Raw genomic sequence first — 20,633 nt, 5'->3', positions numbered from 1 at the left:
TATCACATGACTAATAAAAGTATTAGGGAGGACTTGGGAGAGTGGAAGTCACAGTAGTGAATCGGCAATAGGGACTCCAGGAAATGTGGGAAGCCCCAGTGAGCATTCTGCATTCTGCACTGGGCTGTATTTCATCCAAGGCCATTCATGATCTTAGGCAGACTATGAAATAATGGAACAGATGAACATTTCCTTGCCAAGGTAATCCATGCTCAATGAAAAAGGCACAGACTAAATCTAAAATTAAAGTTAATTGATACCCTACATTAAATTAATCTGTTGGATTCGGTCCAGTGTCAGTATAATCTTAAACTCATAAGAACATAGGAAATACAAGGCAATTGAGTCCTGTATCTTGCCAGTACCCAACTTCAGATGGAATCTCTTCTGTTGAGGAGGGCCAGGTCAGTAAAGCCAGAGTTTAATTCATAACTACTCATCCAACTGTCCAATTCTCATATGAATGAAGATAATCAATTTGCTTTGCAAAATTTTGCAGTGGAAGTCTATTCTAGAGGTAGGGGAGTCAATCTGTGATGGATCTATGTCTCTGCTTTATTTTATTTATCTGGTGGTGAAGATGTAGATCTCTTCTCATGGTAACTATGGAGCTATATGATTTGTGGAGATACAAGAGAGCTTTTAATCCTATGATTATTTTATTTAGGATCATTTCAGGTTTTTGTAGTTCTTTTATTTGTTTAGTGAGATACATCCCAAAGGGGAGTATTTTATTTAATGATTGGCCAAGTCAATGCTGAAAATAATGGGGCAATGACCTATTTGATTCAGGAAGATATCCATTTGGTGATCAACTGTACTAAGTAAGAAGACCTACTGACAACTGTCATTACAAGATGATCAAAGAGAGGACATTATTAACCCAAGTGCCAAAGTTTCTAACAACATTATAATTTAGATGACACTACCTTAATCTGTGCTGCACAAAACATTCCCACCCTCCTGCAAACAGCTCAACTAGCATTCTCTAACGTTGAAAACTACCTTACCAAGCCTAACTTATCCTCAATCCAAAGAAAACTCAGCTTATGATTATAACCAGTTCTAACAAAAACACTAACAGTCAATTAACTATCTACTCCACAAATGCTACTCCAATCGCTCCAGTGGCACAGGCTAAGCTATTGGGAATAACCATAGACTCCCACCTAAAATTTGATAGTCATCTCAACTTAACTATTAAAAAAGTACATGCCAAACTGGGATCACTCTACCATATCAAACCATTTCTTACCAACAACACAAGATCAGCCATTGCTCGCTCCCAACTTCTATCCACCCTACTCTATGAATCTCCCATTCTGACTAATCTCAACAATACTTAACTAAGCAAAATGGAAGCCTGCTATAACAGAATTGCCCATTTTGCTGCAAATTGCTTATATATAACTCATCACTGTACTGCTTTGAGACAGCTCCACTGGCTTGAACTGCCCAAACTCCTAACCTACAATCAGCTCAGCCTATGTCATTCTATCTATTACCTCCCCAATAAGTGTCCTGCCCTCAAAAACCTAGTACAACATCACTCAGCCAAAAGGCCTCTTAGATCATCAAGCAAACTACTACTAGAAGTCACCAACAGCTACAATAGCTTTGGAGATGCAGTTCAGTGGCTAAAAAATGGAACTCTGTCTCTACTAGCATTCAAAACACATCATCCAAAGCCTCCTTTAAGGACCTCATCAGGCAACATCTCAAGTAAAGTTGGCAGTGCCATGATTGCTCTCCAGGCTAGTGAAAGCAGATAACGTATACGTACTGAATGTAGAGTACTTGATAATAGTTTTCAATCTTACTCACAAACACTGGCTAATCTACAATGTATGTACTGTATCTGTGTACTATGTATGTATTCTACCTATGTTCCAAATTTCAGCTGTACACCACAAATCTATTAATTACCTTTATTTTTAAATTAATATTTTTTTGTTTGTTCTCTCCACTGTAACTGTTGATGTGCCACATACCACTGTAAAACATGTCTCTTGTAATTTGTGTGTATACTGATCATGTCTAAATAACTAAATGTGTCTGCAATTTATCTTTGTGAAGCTTTACTCCCCGGGCCTCTGCTGAAAAAGGCCCTTTTCGGCTCAGTCAGACACCCCCGTTTAACAAACGTAAAATAAAAATAAAATAAATAATAATACAAATTTCGGAGCCGGGTATTATCTGTCATATGCTGAGAAGAGAAATTTTTAGCACATCAGTTGTTTACATGTACAAGGTCTTGTTGCAGTGATTAAGTGGCAGAAGATGACTTGTCATTGACTCCCATTTTGTAGTTGCCTGCAACTTGATTAGCCAGAGGTCTTGTTTTGCAGTTTGGAGGTTGGAAGATTAAATGTCAATCAAAAACAATCCCAAAATGAAGCCCTGAGGAACACCACTGTTTACCTTCAAATTATTTAATGTGGGACCTGCAACCTGCACCATTTGGGTTCTGTCATTTAGCCAATTTGCTATTCATCTTACAACATAAGAATTTATCTGTACTATATCTGACTCACAAGCTATGCTACCATGAGCATGGTGTCCAAAGCCTTGACCACTTCAAGGTATGCATATGTGCAACATGTCCATTGTCAGCAGCTTGTGTTACTCTTTCAAAGATGTTAACCAAATTCATTATAGAGGGTCTATCCGTAACAAAACCAAACTGTTGCAGGTCTATCTGTATGAAATGTTTAATGTCAGTTACTCAGGACAATTGGAATATGTTGCATGGCTTTCCATATGATGGCTAATGGGCCTGTAATTACTGGGGTCAGTGGTGAGGCTACCCTCATAGAGTGTCATGTGCCAAACAGCATGTACCAAGTCAATGGCTAAACTCAGACTGAATAGTATAATAAAGGGCTTTGCCAAGGCTTGCTGGTACTGTTTATTTAACAGCCAGGTATGTTTTGAGGTCCCAAGGAGGAATTATTTTTAGTGTTTGACAACAACTTTAACACATGATCTTTTGTGACAATTGGTGTTCAAAGGTCTACAAGAATACTTTGCTTTGAATAGTCATTTTTGTTGTGAATTTAGCACTGAATTTGTTAGCCAGTACGTTAGCAAGATTTACTCAGTCAGACTATTGTGCCATCTTGAATAATTTCTGAGCAATATTAGGTGTTATTTCTTATTTTCCTTTGTAATTGTTTCCTATTGATTCCTATTGTAATCCCAGTGCTTGTTTTCAAGGTTTTAGTCAAATGTCTGATGCTGTCCTTGATTTTAGGGTCCTTAGACCTGTTGTATACTTCAAAATGTTTTCTTCCTTTCATTGCAAAAGTTATTTATGCTGGTGGACCATCATGGTGGTTTGCTTTTAAACTTCCCATTATATTTAGTTCTGGTAGGTACTGCTAATTCGATACCTTTATCTGAGTAAGCAGAGAACTCTGTTCTGTAACATCCTGTTGAGGCAATGCCTGGAGGTATGCTGGAATAAGTGACAGTTAAAATTTCATTACAGAATTTCATGAGGTTTATACATTTGAAATCCTCAAATTCTGAGATATTGATCTCTACGGGTTTACTGGTCCTAAGAGTGAAGGTAGTAGTTTATGATTCATATTAACCATGGAAGGAATTACTAGGGAAGTAGTACATAAAGAAGTTATATGTGTAAGGACCAGGCCAAGTATATTTTGCTTCCCTGAAAATTTCTTAACAATCTATTCCAGGGACCTTTGTTTATGAAATCTAAGACATTTTGTCCATATCAAACTTTTGAAGTATAGGTGTACCAGTTTATTGTTGGGTATTTCAATTTTAACAAGGTGATGGAGTCTTTGTCTATAGGGAGTTCATTAATTACAGCTAGGTACTTAAAATTAATTTCAGGGGACATAGATGAAGGTGTCATGTAAGGACTATAAACTGCTGGTTTGGTTTAGTGTGATCTGGATCACAATATGCCTAGTGGTAAAAATTCTCTGGAGTCTGCTTGGGGCTTTTAAATATCTATGCAAACATTTCCAAGCAAAAATCCTAAATCATCTAGATTTTGCTGCATATTTTGGAAACATACATATATCCTTTCATTGCTTCTTTGTGAATTGCTTGTCCAGTCTCTCTTCCCAATCCTTTCTAACCTCCTCTGATTGACTCTTATAGTTATGCAATATTTTATATGCTCTACTAATTATTCCTTTTTTAGTGGCAGATTGGTGTGATTAGGAAGATGATTTTTCTGAACTATGATACAGAATTGAAATTGCCTAGACATGGTAAGGCCTTGTTGTGTCTAATTATGGTGGCTGCCAAAAAAGCAATTACTAGAAAATGAAAATGAAAATCTAAACCAATTATATTATAAGTAGCGGATATCAACAGTCTCCAACATTTTTTGCACCAAGGACCAGTTTCATGTAACAACATTTTCTATGGACCGGCCATTGCCCGTACATACAAAATGTGCATAATATTTACTTATTTATTTATTTGACATTTGTTTACCAGGGAGGCCCAACTGGACTAGAAGTCCATTTCCAGCCTAGACTCAGAGAGAAAAGCTTCTAAGTACAATCAAAAGACATTTGGCAATAATTACAAAAAAAAAAAAAAAAAAAGGAGTACATTCTGCTTAACAGCATAACATTGATCTACTATGGTCGAGAGGTACGTAAACCTAATGGCAACCTTAACAACTTTGTCTCTCTCCTCCAGCTGTCTCTTGTTTCTTCCTACCACGTACAGCTCTATATCACCACCCCTTCACCATGGCAAATAGAACCCCTAACCAATCCATTAAAACTAAGGAATTTCCCTATATCACCTTGCGACCTCAACTCCTCACATCCCTTTTCCCACCCATATAGGTTTATAGGTTCATAGGTAGGTACTAGGTTATCTGCCCGAGGGCATTTTTAAGCCTAGCCAGAGTGTGTCGGCTTTCGCCGCCCCATTGATTAATTAACTGAGCCTCTGTCATGCAGAGCCAATGAAATGATCCCAGGGGTGTATTTTCTGTTACCCATCCACTCATCAAGGCTTCTCTTGAAGAGTGTTAGTGAGGGGCTCTGCCTAATGTAGTTAGGAATTTTGTTCCAAAGCATGGGGAGTCTCTGTGACAGGAATCTATCACTCCAGCATGTTCTATTTATTGTTGTGGTGAGGTTTAGCTCACTAGAGACTGTGGCTCGCAGTGACTTGGATTTCTTTAGGTGGAGCATGTCCATCAATTCTGAGATGGACGTGGCTTTGTAAGTCAGGCAGAGATCACCTCTGAGTAAGCGATATGCCACTGAGTACAGCTGGAGTTTTTTCAGTCGGGCTGCATAGGACATATGTTTGAGGCCAGTAATCCTCTTGGTGAGGTGCTTTTGTGGTCTTTCCAGCTGTTGGAAGTGTCTTGTAAGGTACATCCAAAATGGGGCATTGTACTCTATGATGGGTCTGATGAGTGACAAGTAGAGGGGCACTATAACCTCTTTATTTCTAGATGCAAACCCCTTAGTAATTAGATGGGCCACATAGAAGGATTTCCTAACTACTTTGGCAATATGATTGTCAAAGGAGAGATTACTATCTAGCTGGGTCCCCAGATCTCTTATTACCTCTTCTGTATTAAGGAGGGCACCACCTATGTGGTAATTCATGGGTGTTTTGTTTTTCCCAAATGGGATGACTATGCATTTTTTGGCATTTAGCTTGAGGCCATGACTTTGACACCAGGTGTCTGTCTCGGTAAGGCCTTCCGGTGAATTTGGTTAGCCATAGTCCTTTTGTGTTTGCCTGTACTTGTGAGAAATATGTGCCAAACAGTAGGGGTCCCAGAACCGAGCCTTGCAGGACACCACTTGTGACTGGTTTAGAGTCGGACCTGGAGTCCACTGTTCTTACCATGTGAGTTCTGTCTGTAAGCCAGTTGGCAATCCATTTTGTGACGTAGGGGTTTATGTTCAGGCTGGTGAGTTTTTCTATAATACCCAAGTGAGGAATGGTGTCAAACACCTTGGCGAGATCAAGGTAGGCTGTGTGAACCACCTTACCCTCATCTATGGCCTTGGTGACTGTCTCAAAGAAGTCAATTAGGTTTAGTAGGCATGATCTGCCCTTAACAAAGCCGAATTGGGTTGGGTCAAGTGTTTGGAGGTTCCTAATGTCTTTTTTAATGATTTCCATGATGATGCCCTCCATAGCCTTGCAGATCAGGCTAGTCAGGCATATGGGGTGATGGTTATCAGGGTCAGTTGTGGCCCCTCCTTTGTGGAGCGGAATAACCATTGCTATGCACCATTCTATGGGCACCTAGCCTGTGGAGAGGCTGAGGTTGAACAGTGTGTTTAGGTGGGGGGTTAGTTTGTTCTGTAATTCATGCAAGACGCATCCTAGGACACCATCTGGCCCCACTGATGCTGTGTTTTTGTCTTTTGAAAGGGTGTTTTCACCTGTGCTTCTGTGATTTCTGGGACACTACACTTTTCTGGTATTGTTGTGGGCCCTTTTGAAGGTGAGAGGGAGGTGAAGTTTGCACTGAAACTACCTGCCAGGATGTTGGCAATATCAGTAGGTTCAGTATATTTTGTGCTATTTTGCACTAGCTCAGAGGATATCTGTGAGTTGCCACTTAGATTATTGACATAGCTAAAGAAGGCTTTGTGGTTATCTTTGGAATCCTTGGCTATTTTTTTTTCGAAGTTAGCCTTGGATGATTTTATGAGGGACCTTAGTTTCTTACTGATACTGATCAGGGAAGTCTTTCCTTCTTGGGATTTGCTTTTTTTCTGAACTAGTTTCCTCCTTCTGTTGTATAACCTGTTTATGGCAGGGGTCCACCAGACTGGTTTCCTTCTCTTAGGGGAGTGAGTCTTAGTCTTGTTAGGGATGGCACGGTCCATGTATCCTTGTAGGTGCTCATAGAGTGCAATTGTAAAGGATTCTACATCTTGGGCAGTGTTATCCTTTAGAGTGGCGGCTGTGAAACTTACCACCTCTGCCTTAAGTAAGGTGAATTTTGCTTTAGAAAAGTTTTTCACTGTGGTTTCCTTGGTTGGGGGTGGTGGTGGGGTGTGGACATACAGGGTGATTAGTTTATGGTCTGATCTAACCAGTGATGGGTTGACCTCCGGTACGGAACACCTGTCGCCCATGTTGGTGATGACCAGGTCCAATATGTTGTGGCCTCTGGTAGGGGAGTTTACCAGCTGATCCAGGGCATTTGAGTTGATAAATTCCAGGAAGCGCTGAACCTGGGAGTTTGTACTCAAGTAGTTTTCCCAGTTAATGGTAGGGTAATTGAAATCATCCAATATCAAGGTGTTCGGTAGGACCTTCATGTTTTCCAGTGTCTCCACAAAGGTGGAGTGGTGGTCATGGGTCATGGAGGGTGATCTGTAGCAGGCCACAATTTGCATTGCAGATTTTCCCGATGTTAGTTTCACATGGATGATCTCAGAAGTATCATGCTGCGCCACTAACCTGGAGGTGTGAGTATCCTTGATGAATATGGATACACCCCATCCTTTTGTGTTTTGGTCCATGCTCTGTGGCTGAAATGTGTGGTATGAGTTGTAGCCCAGCAGTGCTGGAGTGCTCTCTGGAGCCTTAAACCAGGTTTCAGTTACTGCACAGATGTCAACGTTCTCCATACTTAGGAGTGCTTCGAGCGCATGCATTTTGAGATTTAAACTCCTGGAGTCGAGTAGCATATCCCTCATATTTTTACTTGTGCTGTTTACGGTGGTGGGTTTAAATTTTGATCCTTGCCTAAAAAAGGCACTATGGGGGTAGCAAGAGCCTTGGCCAGTATTCAAAAACGAAGGGGTGACAGGTGCAAACCGTCTCTTGCAAAGCAACGTGGCTTGTCGAGCATGTCATCCCAGGCTGACAGATACTGGATCCCCTTTGAATGACACCAGAAGCTTAGCCAATTGTTGAAATTGATAATTTTTTCTTTATACTGAGGTATCATTCTTGGTGAGGGTAGGATGCTACTCAGGGTCAGGGTCATACCCGCCTGGGCTACATGATCAGAGAGCTCTTCCATGTCTCTTTTCATGTAGTCCAGGGAGGTACATAATAAGGCAACATACAAAACCAACCCTCAATATTCTCTAAAACAAACTATAATACTACAGAAACTGACCAAACTCTACCTTTACCTTCTCCAAAAACTCACTTGCTGTGGGGACATTCAGCCTAATCCAGGACCCAATATGTCTACCAACACAAACTTAAATCAACCAAATCCTTTATACATAAGACCTACTTCCTCTCTCCTCCTTTTAAACATAAATGCAAGAAGTATACTTAACAAAACACAGGACCTTCATGCCCTGCTAGCTCTTTACAAACCAGAAATCACTGTGTTAACAGAAACATGGCTTAAACCAGAAAACCATAATAATGAAATTACTTCTCCTGGATATAATATTATACGCAGAGACAGAATTGGGAAAAAGGGTGGAGGTGTAGCAATACTATTTAAAAATCATCTCAAAATTGATCAGTTTAAATGTAATTCTGAAGATGTCAAAGATATAGAACTAATTATTGCCAAATTAAAGCTTAATTCCAACAAACAAATAATTTGTGCAGGGGGTTATATCCCATCAGGCAATAACACCCCTAAACTGGAAAGCCTATTAAACTGGATGTCTACATCTCTCCCACAAGAAACCATCCTATTAGGTGACTTTAATATTGACTTGTCTGATTGCACCAGCCAAACTCCCTCTAGCTACATCAACCTTCATGGTTCACCCAAATTATATCTGATCCCACTAGAACTGACAAGACATCCAAACGCCAGTCCATCCTAGATTGGATTCTGCTATCTGAGCCCACTCTAGCACAGCAATCAGGTTGTCTTCGTGAAAGTCTGAGAGACCACCAAGCAACCTACTTAATTAGGAATCAACCCCACTATACACACCAGCCTATCCTCAGGGTAATAGGTTCATAGGTTCATACTAGGCTATCTGCCCTAGGGCATTTATAAGCCTAGCCTGAGTGTGTTTGGCTTTCGCCACCCATTTTAAATTAGTTTTGCTATGCCCTTTTTTGAGGTTAGTATACTGTGCCTCTGTCTAACAGTGACACAGAAGTGATACCCGGGATAAACCTATGATCTCCCATCCACTCATCAAGATTCCTCTTGAAGAGAGTCAATGAGGGACTCTGCCTAACCTGGAATGGGATTTTATTCCAGAGTGAAGGGAGCCTCTGGGTTATGAATCTGTCCCTCCAGCATGTCCTATTTATTTCAGTGCTGAGGTTCAAGTTTCTCGAGGGCGTAGCTCGATGGGATTTGGATTTTCTGAGGTGCAGCATGTCCATTAATTCCGGGTTGGACATGGCTTTATACGTCAGGCACAGATCGCCTCTGAGCAGGTGGTATGCCACTGAGTAGAGCTGGAGTTTCTTTAACTGGGCAGCATATGGCATCTGTTTAAGCCCTTTGATCCTCTTGGTGAGGTACTTTTGGGGTCTTTCCAGTTGCTGCAGGTGTCTGGTAAGGTACATCCCAAAAGGGGCATTGTACTCAATTATGGGCCTGATGAGGGATGAGTAAAGAAGCACGATGACCTCCCCTGATCTAGATGTGAATCCCTTCATGATTAGGTGGGCTATATAAAATGTTTTTCTAACCACTTTGGCCACATGGTTGTCAAATGAGAGATTGCTATCAACTTGGGCCCCCAGGTCCCTAATTACTTCTTCCATACTTAATGGATTACCACTTATGTGGTAATTTGTGGGCACTTTGTTTTTGCCAAAGGGGATGACTATACACTTTTTGGTGTTTAGCTTGAGGCCATGGCTCTGGCACCAGTTGTCTGTTTCTATGAGGCCCTTTTGGAGGATGATTGTGTCGGCTGGAGAGTCGATTATGGCGCCCAGTTTGCAGTCATCTGCGAACTTGGTCAGCCACAGTCCTTCCATGTTGGCCTGTACCTCTGAGAAATATATACCAAACAAGAGAGGTCCCAGGACTGAGCCTTGTGGGGTGCCACTTGTAACTGGTTTGGAGTCTGACATGGCACCAGCAATTCTAACCATGTGGGTTCTGTCCTTGAGCCAGTTTGCAACCCATCTAGTGACATAGGGGTTTATATTTAAGCTGGTGAGCTTATCTATAATGCCCAAGTGGGGTATTGTATCAAAGGCTTTTGCGAGGTCCAGGTAGGCTGTGTGGACCACCTTCCCCTCGTCAATGGCCTTGGTGACTGTTTCATAGAAATCGATCAGGTTTAAGAGGCAGGATCTGCCCTTAACAAAGCTGAACTGGGTAGGATCCAGTGTCTGTAGGTCTCCAATATCTTGTTTTATAAGGTCCATGATGATCCTTTCCATAGCTTTGCAGACCAAGCTAGTCAGGCTTATGGGGAGATAGTTTCCAGGATCCATTGAGGCACCACCTTTGTGGAGAGGGATCACCGTTGCTGTACGCCCCTCTTTGGGTACATATCCTGTAGTAAGGCTGAGATTGAACAGTAGTTTTATGTTTGGGCTTAGTTCTTCTTGGAGTTCATGAAGGACGCAGCCAGGGACACCCTCTGGTCCCATTGATGCTGTGTTTTTTGCTTTGGAAAGGGCGGCTCTTACCTGAGCATCTGAGATGTCAGGGGGGCAGCACTCTGCTGAGATAGATATTTGCCCTTTTGGTAGGAACGTGGGGGAGAAGTTTGCGCTGAACCTGTCAGCTAGGATGTTGGCAATGTCTGTGGGTTCGGTGTATTTTTTGTCATTTTGGACTAATTCTGAGCATATCTGGGAATTCCCACCCAGGTTCCTAACATAACTAAAGAAAGCCTTGTGATTATCCTTAGTGTCCTGTGCAATTTTTCTCTCGAAGCTGGCCTTAGACAATTTTATGAGTGCCCGTAGTATTTGCTAATACTGATCAGAGATGCCTTCCCTTTTTGGGACTTTGCTCTATCATGTAGTAGCTTCCTCCTTCTATTGTATAGTTTGTTTATGGCTGGGTCCACCAGACAGGACGTCTGCCTTTGGAGGATTGGGTCTTGGTTTTATTTGGGATTGCATGATCCATGCATTCATGAAGGTGTTCATAGAATGCATTTATAAAGGATTCTGCGGTCTGGGCCATATTTTCCACAGGCCCGGGGGCTTTGAAGGATTCCACCTCGGTTTTGAGGAGTGTGAAATTTGCTTTAGAAAAGTGTTTCACTGTGGTTTTCTGGGCAGGGGGTGTGGTTGGGATGTGAATATCCAGTGAGATTAGTTTATGGTCTGATCTTACCAGTGAGGCATACACTTCCGGTCTGGAGCATAGAGTCCCCATGTTGGTGAGGATCAGGTCCAGTATGTTTTCCCCTCTTGTGGGAGTGGTAACAAGTTGTTCCATAGCATTTGAGTTTATAAATTCTAGGAACCTTTGGGCTAGGGTGTTGGAGCTAGAGTAATGCTACCAGTCTATGTTTGGATAGTTGAAGTCGCCCAATATAATGGTGTTTGGAGAGACCTTCATATTTTCCAGTGTTCTCAGGAAGGCCGAGTGGAGTTCCTGGGTTTTGGAGGGTGGTCTGTAGCAGGCTATAAACTTGGCAGTTTTACCCACTGTTAGTTGCACATGGATAGTCTCTGTTGCTTCGTGCTGTGCCACCAACCTGGAGGTGTGGGTATCTTTGATGAATATTGATACTCCCCCTCCTTTTGTGGTTCGGTCCAAGTTTTGGGGCCGAAAAGCATGGTATGAGGTATAACCTAGTAGTGCTGGGGTGCTCTTGGGAGCCTTGAACCAGGTTTCTGTTACTGCACAGATATCGATGCTCTCCATGCTAAGGAGAGTTTTGAGTGCATGCATCTTGAGGTTTAGACTTCTGGCGTTGAGTAGCATTACTCTTAGTTTCTTATCCCTTATGATACCTATGGAGGTGGGTTTGTCTTTTGAGGCTTGCCTAAAAAAGGCACTATGGGGGTAGCAAGAGCCTTTGCCAATATCCAAAAGCCCAGGGGTGATAGGTGCAAGCCATCCCTAGTGAAGCATCGTGGCTTGTCGAGCATGTCATCCCAGGCTGACAGGCACTGGATCCCCTTTGAATGACACCAATACTTAAGCCAATTGTTGAAATTGATCATCTTGTCTTCATATCGTGGCATCATTCTTGGCGAGGGTAAGATGCTACTCAAGGTCAGGGTCATACTGGCCTGGGCTCCCCTTAAACAACTACCTCTAGACAAAGCTGTACAGTACTTTAATTCAACCTTCCTAAAAATCTTAAACTATCACTCACCATCTACAACTATTAGAATCAAGACTAACTATACATGTGGCTAACAAAAGATACTAAAACATTAATGAAAGAAAGAGACAAAGCCTGGTTACAGTTTCACAAAATCAAAACCACTACCTTGGGACAAAACTATCAAGGACTCTGGAACAATGGCAAAAAACAAATCAAGCTGGACAAAACTAACTACTATAAATCCATGCAGGAAAAATATGCTCACAACCCTCAAAAATTTCTTGGCTACAATAAATAATTTGCAGCACCCAGGAAAATCCACCACTCCTAGTCCTGTATTACCAAACAACCACGATAACATTCCCACCCAATTTAATACATTTTTTACAGAAACTGTCCAAGTCCTAGCTAACACCCAAAATAATACCTGCTCCTCCATAACAATAGACACCCTTACCCATCTCAGCTCACAAAACCTTCTCTCTAACTTTTCCCTAACACCCAGTCTCTACAAATACAATTGCTGAATATCTCAAAAAACTTAAACCAACCACTCTAGCAACTGATAATCTGCCAGGAGATTTCCTTCAAATGTCATCAGAAGTAATAGCCTACCCAGTGTCCATCCCAATTAGTAGGTCAATATCAGAATGTAAAGTTCCTGACTCCTGGAAAATATCACATACAATACCACTGCATAAATGAGGTAAATCTCTTGAGCTGACCAACTATTGCCCCATCACTATTCTATCTCCCCTTTCTAAAACATTGGAAAGAGTTGTTCATTCTCAACTCATGCAATTCCTCCTAAAAAATGACCTACTAGCCAAGTTGCAACATGGCTTTAGACCCTCCCATAGCACCACCACAGCACTACTCTCATTCACTGAAACCGTCAATAACCATAGAAACAAAGGACTATTCATATCCTCCATATTCTTAAACGTATCCAAAGCATTTGATATGGTTAACCATACTATGCTCCTAGTCACTCTATCTACCTTAACATGAGGTCCTCCACCATATCTTGGTTCAATAACTACCTCTCAGACTGTCAGCAAGCAGTTCTATGGCAAGGCCAACTGTCCCCCCTATTACCAGTAGTCATAAGTGTCCCTCAAGGGTCTATCATAGGTTCATAGGTTCTTAGGCAAGTAGTAGGCTATCTGCCCGATGACATCTATAAGCCTAGCCAGAATGTGTTGGCTTTCACCACCCCCTTAGATTAGTTCTCTGTGCCTTGGTCCAGCAGAGCCATTGGTTCCCTGTGCCTCTGTCCAGCAGAACCACTGCAGTGATTCCCCGGGATAAATTTTCTGTTTCCCATCCACTCAACAAGGTTTCTCTTTTAGAGTGTTAGTGAGGGGATCTGCCTAATGTAGATTGGAATCCTGTTCCAAAGCATGGGGAGCCTCTGGGACAAGAATCTATCCCTCCAGCATGTCCTATTTATCACTGTGGTGACGTTTAGATCACTAGAGCGTGTGGCTCTTAGGGATTTGTTTTTTGTTAGGTGGAGCATGTCTATCAATTCTGGGTTGGACATGACCTTCTAAGTCAGGCAGAGATCACCTCTAAGTAAGCGGTATGCAACCAAGTACAGTTGAAGTTTCTTCATTCAGGTTGCATCGGACATATGTTTGAGACCAGTAATCCTCTTGGTGAGGTAATTCTGTGGTCTTTCCAGCTGTGGTAGGTGCCTTGTAAGGTACATCCCAAATGGGGCATTGTACTCTATGATGGGTCTGATGAGTGATGAGTAGAGGGGCACCATTTTGTGATTAGGTGGGCCACATAGAAAGATTTTCTAACCACCTTGGCAATATGATTATCAAAGGAGAGGTTACTATCTATTTGGGTCCCCAGATCCCTTATTACATTTTCTGTATTTAGGGGGCTACCACGTATGTGGTAGTTCATGGGTACTTTGTTTTTTCTAAAGGGGATGACTATGCACTTTTTGGAATTTAGCTGGAGGCCATGATTTTGACACCAGGTATCTGTCTCAGTGAGACCCTTCTGAAGGATGTCTGTATCAGCTGGAGAGTCAATTATGGCCCCCAGTTTGTAGTTGTCTGTGAACATGGTCAGCCATAGTCCTCCTGTGCTTGCCTGTACCTCTGGGAAGTATCTACCAGACAGGAGGGGTCACAAGACTGTGCCCTGGGAGACGCCACTTGTAACTGGTTTAGAGTCAGACCTAGAGCCTGCAACTCTCACCATGTGGGTTCTATCCGTGAGCCAATTGGCAACCCATCTCATGATGTAGGGGTTTATGTTCAAGCTGGTGAGCTTGTCTATAATACCAGAATGGGGAATGGTGTTGAAAGCCTTTGCGAGGTCTAGATAGGCTGTGTGGACCTCCTTTCCCTCATCTAAATCCTTGGTAACCGTCTCAAAGAAGTCCACCAGGTTTAGGAGGCATGATCTGCCCTTAACAAAGTAAAACTGGGTAGGGTCCAATGTTTGAAGGTTCCCAATGTCTCTGTTAATGAATTCCATGATTATGCACTCCATAGCCTTGCAGACTAGGCTAGTCAGGCTTATAGGGTGACAGTTCCTGGGGTCCATTGTGGCTCTACCTTTGTGGAGCGGGATTATGGTTGCTGTGTGCCACTCTATGGGTATGTAGCCTGTAGAGAAGCTGAGTTTGAACAGTGTGTTTAGGTGAGGGGTTAGTTCATTTTGGAGCTGATGTAAGACACAGCCTGGGACACCATCTGGTCCCATTGAAGCTGTATTTTTGGCTTTGGATAGGACTGTTTTAACCTGAGTGTCAGTGGTTGCTGGAGCACTACATTCTTCTGGTATGGTTATGGGCCCTTTAGGGTGTGAGAGGGGGGTGAAGTCTTCACTAAACCTGTCTGCCAGAATGTTGGCAATATCAGTTGGTTCAGTGTATTTTGTGCCATTCTGCACTAACTCAGAGCAGATCTGAGAGTTTACACGTAGGTTCTTGACATAGCTAAAGAACACTTTGTGGTTATCTTTGGAGTCCTTGGCAATTTTTTTTTTTGAAGCTATCCTTGGATGATTTTATGAGGGATCATAGTTTCTTGCTGATACTAATCAGGGATGTCTTTCCTTCTTGGGATTTTACTCTTTTCTGCTCTAGTTTCCTCCTTCTATTGTATAGCTTGTTTATGGCAGGGGTCCACCAGACTGGTTTCCTTTTCCTGGAGGAGTGATTCTTGGTTTTGCTTGGGATAGCATGATCCATGCTTTCTTGCAGGTGCTCACAGAGTGCCTTTGTAAGGGATTCAGCAGCTTGGACAGCATTGTCTTTTAGCATAGGGGCTGTGAACCTTTCCACCTCAGTCTTAAGTAATGTGAAGTTTGCTTTTGAAAAGTTTTTCATGGTGGTTTCCTTGATTGGGGGTGGGGGCAGAATGTGGATATCCAGAGTGATTAGTCTATGGTCTGAGCTAACCAGCAAGGGTTTGACCTCCAGTGTAGAAGACTGGTTGCCCATGTTGGTGATGACCAGGTCCAATATGTTGTCACCTTTGGTGAGGGTGTTGACCAGTTGATCCAGGACATTCGAGTTTATAAATTCTAGGAAGCGTTGGGCAAGGGAGTTAGTACTTGAGTAGTTCTCCTAGTTAATACTGACTCCAGTTATTACTGGGCTGAGGGAAGTAGACAATTGTCTAACCCTCAGCATTACATGAACATGCCCACCGACCCCACTCTGAATTTCAAAAAAGAGATTGACAACTTTCTGCAGGAAGTGGTAGATCAGGGAATTATCAGTGATAAAACTAGACAATTAGTGGTAAAAGATTCGGGCAAACAATACCTTTATCTATTGCCCAAAATTCACAAATCTTTGAGTATGCCACCAGGTAGACCTATTGTTTCGGGCATAGGCTCCCTTACGGAGCCATTATCAGCATTTTTGATGGAATATTTGCAACCGCTATTGTCACATGTTAGAGCCAGGTTAAAGGACACAACTGAATTTCTACAAATTCTATCTGAGTCTGAATTAGAACCCCACTGGTTGATGTGCACCCTGGATTTTAAATCACTTTACACCAGCATTCCACACAGGGCAGGATTAACAGCATTAGAATTTTGGCTAAATAAGGCCAATATCTACAGTCCAGGTTTCAACACATTGCTCATTTGCATGGCCGAGCATGTCCTTACCAAAGATGTCTTCTATTTTAAACATGAGTGTTACTGGCAAATACAAGGTACAGCAATGGGGGCATCTTTTGCCCCAATATATGCTGATTTATATATGGGATATGTTGAGGAACACATATACAATGAGTCACATAACCTGTATTTGCCAGAGACTGACATATGGAGACAGTTTTTGGATGACTGTTGGCTTATATGGAAAGGAGGCAGTGATTATTTGAGGAATTCATTGAATACCTCAATGGAAATAAATGGGGGGCTGAGTTTACAGAGAGTTTTCATAAAAATGAGATTCACTTTTTAGACGTTAATTTACAGCATCAACCAGATAATACATTACACACTACTGTTTATCGAAAATATCCACAATATAACAGCCTGTTACATGCCTCCAGTCTCCATCCCAAACATACCATTAATAATATTCCGAAATTTCAGTTTTTGCGTTTGAAGAGAATCTGTTCTTCACAGCAGGATTTGACTCAATCCCATCAGGATTTAGCCAACAGATTTCTAGCTATGGGATATGGTACACAGAATGTGAACTCGGACATGCAATGGGCCGACAGCCAATCCAGGAGTACTTTATTACAATACAAACATACACCCAGGAAGGAGAATAAGGATACCTTGAGAATGGTCATTGCATTTGACAAAAATACAGCCTTTCTTACTGATGTTATCGACAAACATTGGAATATTTTGAAGGCTAATGAAGAATTAGCTGAACTTTTGGGGGACAAATGCTCATTTTCCTTCAGGTGGGGCAAAACCTTAGGGTCTCATTTCTCTCACTATAAGAAAATTATGCATCAAGATATTATTTACCATCAAACTACATTAACAGGGGAGAGGCTGGTTGGTTCTTATCCTTGTGGACATAGGACCTTCTGTAAATATGTCTTTAAAACCAAATCCTTCTGTAGTAAAAATACTGGGCAGCTGTATAACATGAATTTTTATGCCAATTGCGGAATGGATTGGGTTATATATTTGGCCACCTGCACTTGTCAAGCCTTTTATGTGGGGCAAACTTCTAGACAATTCAAATGTCGAATGTCAGAATATTTAGGAGACATTATGAATGGAAAGGGCGACCAATGCTCTGTATAGACATTCACTGGTTAATCACATGACCAAATTTACTTTTACAGTCATAGACAAAATATCGGGCAACAGATCTTTCAAAACAGGGTGGCATGGTATATTAAACATGAAGGAAAGGAAATGGATTGTCAAATTAGGGGGTTTATTCCCTCCGGGATTAAATGACAAACTGTAGGGTTTTGTTATTATTTCCTTTCTCTTCATGGGTCTTGATACTATTTATGAATCTATTAACAATTCTTTGGTTTGTCCCAAGAAGAAAGAAAAAAAGAAAAATAGAAAATAAGAATAGAATTTATTGTTGTTTGTATTGTCTTTTTATATTAATTATTTTTCATTTTCATTATTTAGTATCAGGCCGGATATTCCTTAGACAGGAAATGATGTCATTTGTCTTTAATGATACTGAGTATAGATTGCTGTTGTTATACTACTTCATGTTATGTACCACTGATGAAAGCTATAAGCTGAAACCGGTCTGGTTTTCTCAATAAATCTTCACTCTCCTAAGGTGCTGGCTTTCTTCTTTTTTGTCTTGTTATAGTTTGCCTGGCCTGTGCATCTACTGTACTTGCTAGTCTGCCTCTCTGTGACTTCTAGACAAACAACGTTCTCAGTAGAAAAACCACTTTAATGTGAGGAGCAAAGCTTTCGGATAAAATCCTTTATCAATACTGAAAATACAAATGCAAATGCAGAGTATATATAGCTTAGGCAATGGTATAACATAGAGAAGGCGTCTCTACATCTAAGAAGGTACCTTTTGGTAACCCTAGACATAGTATCTTTGTTTACTGTCATTCCAACTGATATTGGCCTGGATTTGTTGAGGGAATTCTTACTCTCATGTCCTGATCCCAACTTCCACAAAATTGAAAAAATATGTACTCTTATGGATGTGGTGTTGAGAAATAATGTTTTCCTTTTTAATGAATCATTGTATCTTCAGCTCACAGGTGTGGCTATGGGTACTTCGGTAGCCAATACTTATGCCAATCTAGTTTTATACCAGTGGGAAAGGAAACATCTATTTAGTGGTTTGAATCCATATAAAGATAATGTAAAGTTCTTTCAACGATTTGTGGACGACTGTTTTTTGATTTGGGGGGGGCACGTTACAGGATTTGAATGATTTTATGCTGTACATCAATTCAATCTCATCTTTTTTGAAGTTCAAAATGTGTTCACCTGAAATTACTATTAATTTTTTAGATATCAACTTGAGTCTTGACAGTGGTACACTTAGAACAAGCCTCCATAGAAAGGAAGTCTGTGCAGGAAGGTACACTCATGCAAGTAGTATGCATGCGCCACATGTTTTTAGAGGTACTGTCAGGTCTCAATTTTATAGAGCCAGTAGGTTTAACACGGAAGATCCTAGCTTCTCCGAACAGTTGAATGAGATGATAGCTGATTTCACTAACAGTGGTTATGATGCTACCATCTTAAATAATGAGAAACTAAATGTGCTAGAGGAAAGAAAGTCGAGGGTGGTCCCTGTTATGTTAAATGACGCTATAGAAACACAAGCTGTTGGCTTGCCCAATGTGTCCATCCAGAATGAGATGAAAGTAAGATACGTTACTTCGTTTAGTACAAAAACACCATGTATTAAACGTATTATCCATAAGAATTGGCTAATCTTGATGGCATCTGAAGAGTTAAAAGCAATGCTGGGCAATGTCCCATTTTTTGCATATCGTAACATGAGAACCCTCAAGAGTGTCCTCTGTTACAAAGATTTTCCTACAAATATCACAACACCTCCATCCAGCACTATGGGCACACGAAAATGTTATAATTGCTCGTGCTGTGATGACATTGATGATGAACATTTAGGTATCTTTGAACACCCAGTCAGTAAGAGGCTGTTTAGGTTCAATGTAACTGCTACTTGTATTACCACCCACGTGGTTTACCTTGCTACCTGTGTATTATGCAACTCTTTCTATGTGGGTAAAACCACACGTAAACTTAAAGATAGGATCACAGAACACAAGTCCGAAATCCGAAGATGTGTGGACACTAACGCTTTATATAAACACAGGCTATGTTTTGGTGAACAGCATGTATTTAAATTTAAAGCTATAGACCATGTTTCACCCTCACCCAGAGGTGGTGATATCAATAACAAATTAGAAATTAAAGAATACAACTGGATAATTAGATTGATGGGTGACTCACCCCCTGGTTTGAATAGTACTGTCAGCCTTAAACCTATTTTGGTTAGAATGAGTAGATCTAGATTATGAGATTTTCTCTTTATGTATATGATTGTACATGTGATTTTTAGGTTAAAACTTTGCTTTTTTTAAAAATATACATTCTCCCTTTTTTTAAAAATATACATTCTTCCTTTTTTAAATGTTTTTTGTTTTCATGTATGCATTATGCTGTTGCATTTTTTAGCTTTGCATATTTATTTATTTATACATGTTTTGTTTTAATGATTGGGTCATGTGACTTATTGGCTGCTGGTCATATGACTTTTTTAGACCTATATATACTCTGCATTTGCATTTGTATTTTCAGTATTGATAAAGGATTTTATCCGAAAGCTTTGCTCCTCACATTAAAGTGGTTTTTCTACTGAGAACGTTGTTTGTCTTGCTGGACCTCTTGGCATTTGTGTTTGGACTTCTCCCAGTTAATGTTTGGATAATTGAAATCACCCAATATTAGGGCGTTTGGTAAGACCTTCATATTTTCCAGTGTCTCCAGAAACACGGAATGGGGGTCCTGGGTCATGGTGGGTGATCTGTAGCAAGCTATAATTTGAATTGCAGTTTTGCCCATTGTTAGTTGCACATGGATTATCTTTGAGGCATTGTGCTGTGCCACTAACCTGGAGGTGTGGGTATCCTTGATGAATATGGAAGCACCCCCGCCTTTTGTGTTTCGGTCCGGGTTCTGTGGCCTAAAAGTATGGTATGAGTTATAGCCTGGTAGTGCTGGAGTGCTCTCAGGATCCTTAAACCAGGTTTTTGTTACTGCACAGATATCAATGTTCTCCATACTGAGGAGTGCCTCGAGTGCATGCATTTTGAGGTTTAGACTTCTGGCGTTGAGTATCATTACCCTCAGTTTTTAGTTAGTTGTGCTATTCATGGTGGTGGGTTTGTCTTTTGAGCCTTGCCTAAAAAAGGCACTATGGGGGCGGCAAAAGGCTCAGCCAGTATTCAAAAGCCTAAGGGTGACAGATGC

Source organism: Protopterus annectens, chromosome 8.part0, assembly GCF_019279795.1.
Source record: "Protopterus annectens isolate FY-2018-M chromosome 8.part0, PAN1.0, whole genome shotgun sequence".
NCBI lineage: Eukaryota > Metazoa > Chordata > Ceratodontiformes > Protopteridae > Protopterus > Protopterus annectens.
This window is presented reverse-complemented; position numbering follows the sequence as displayed.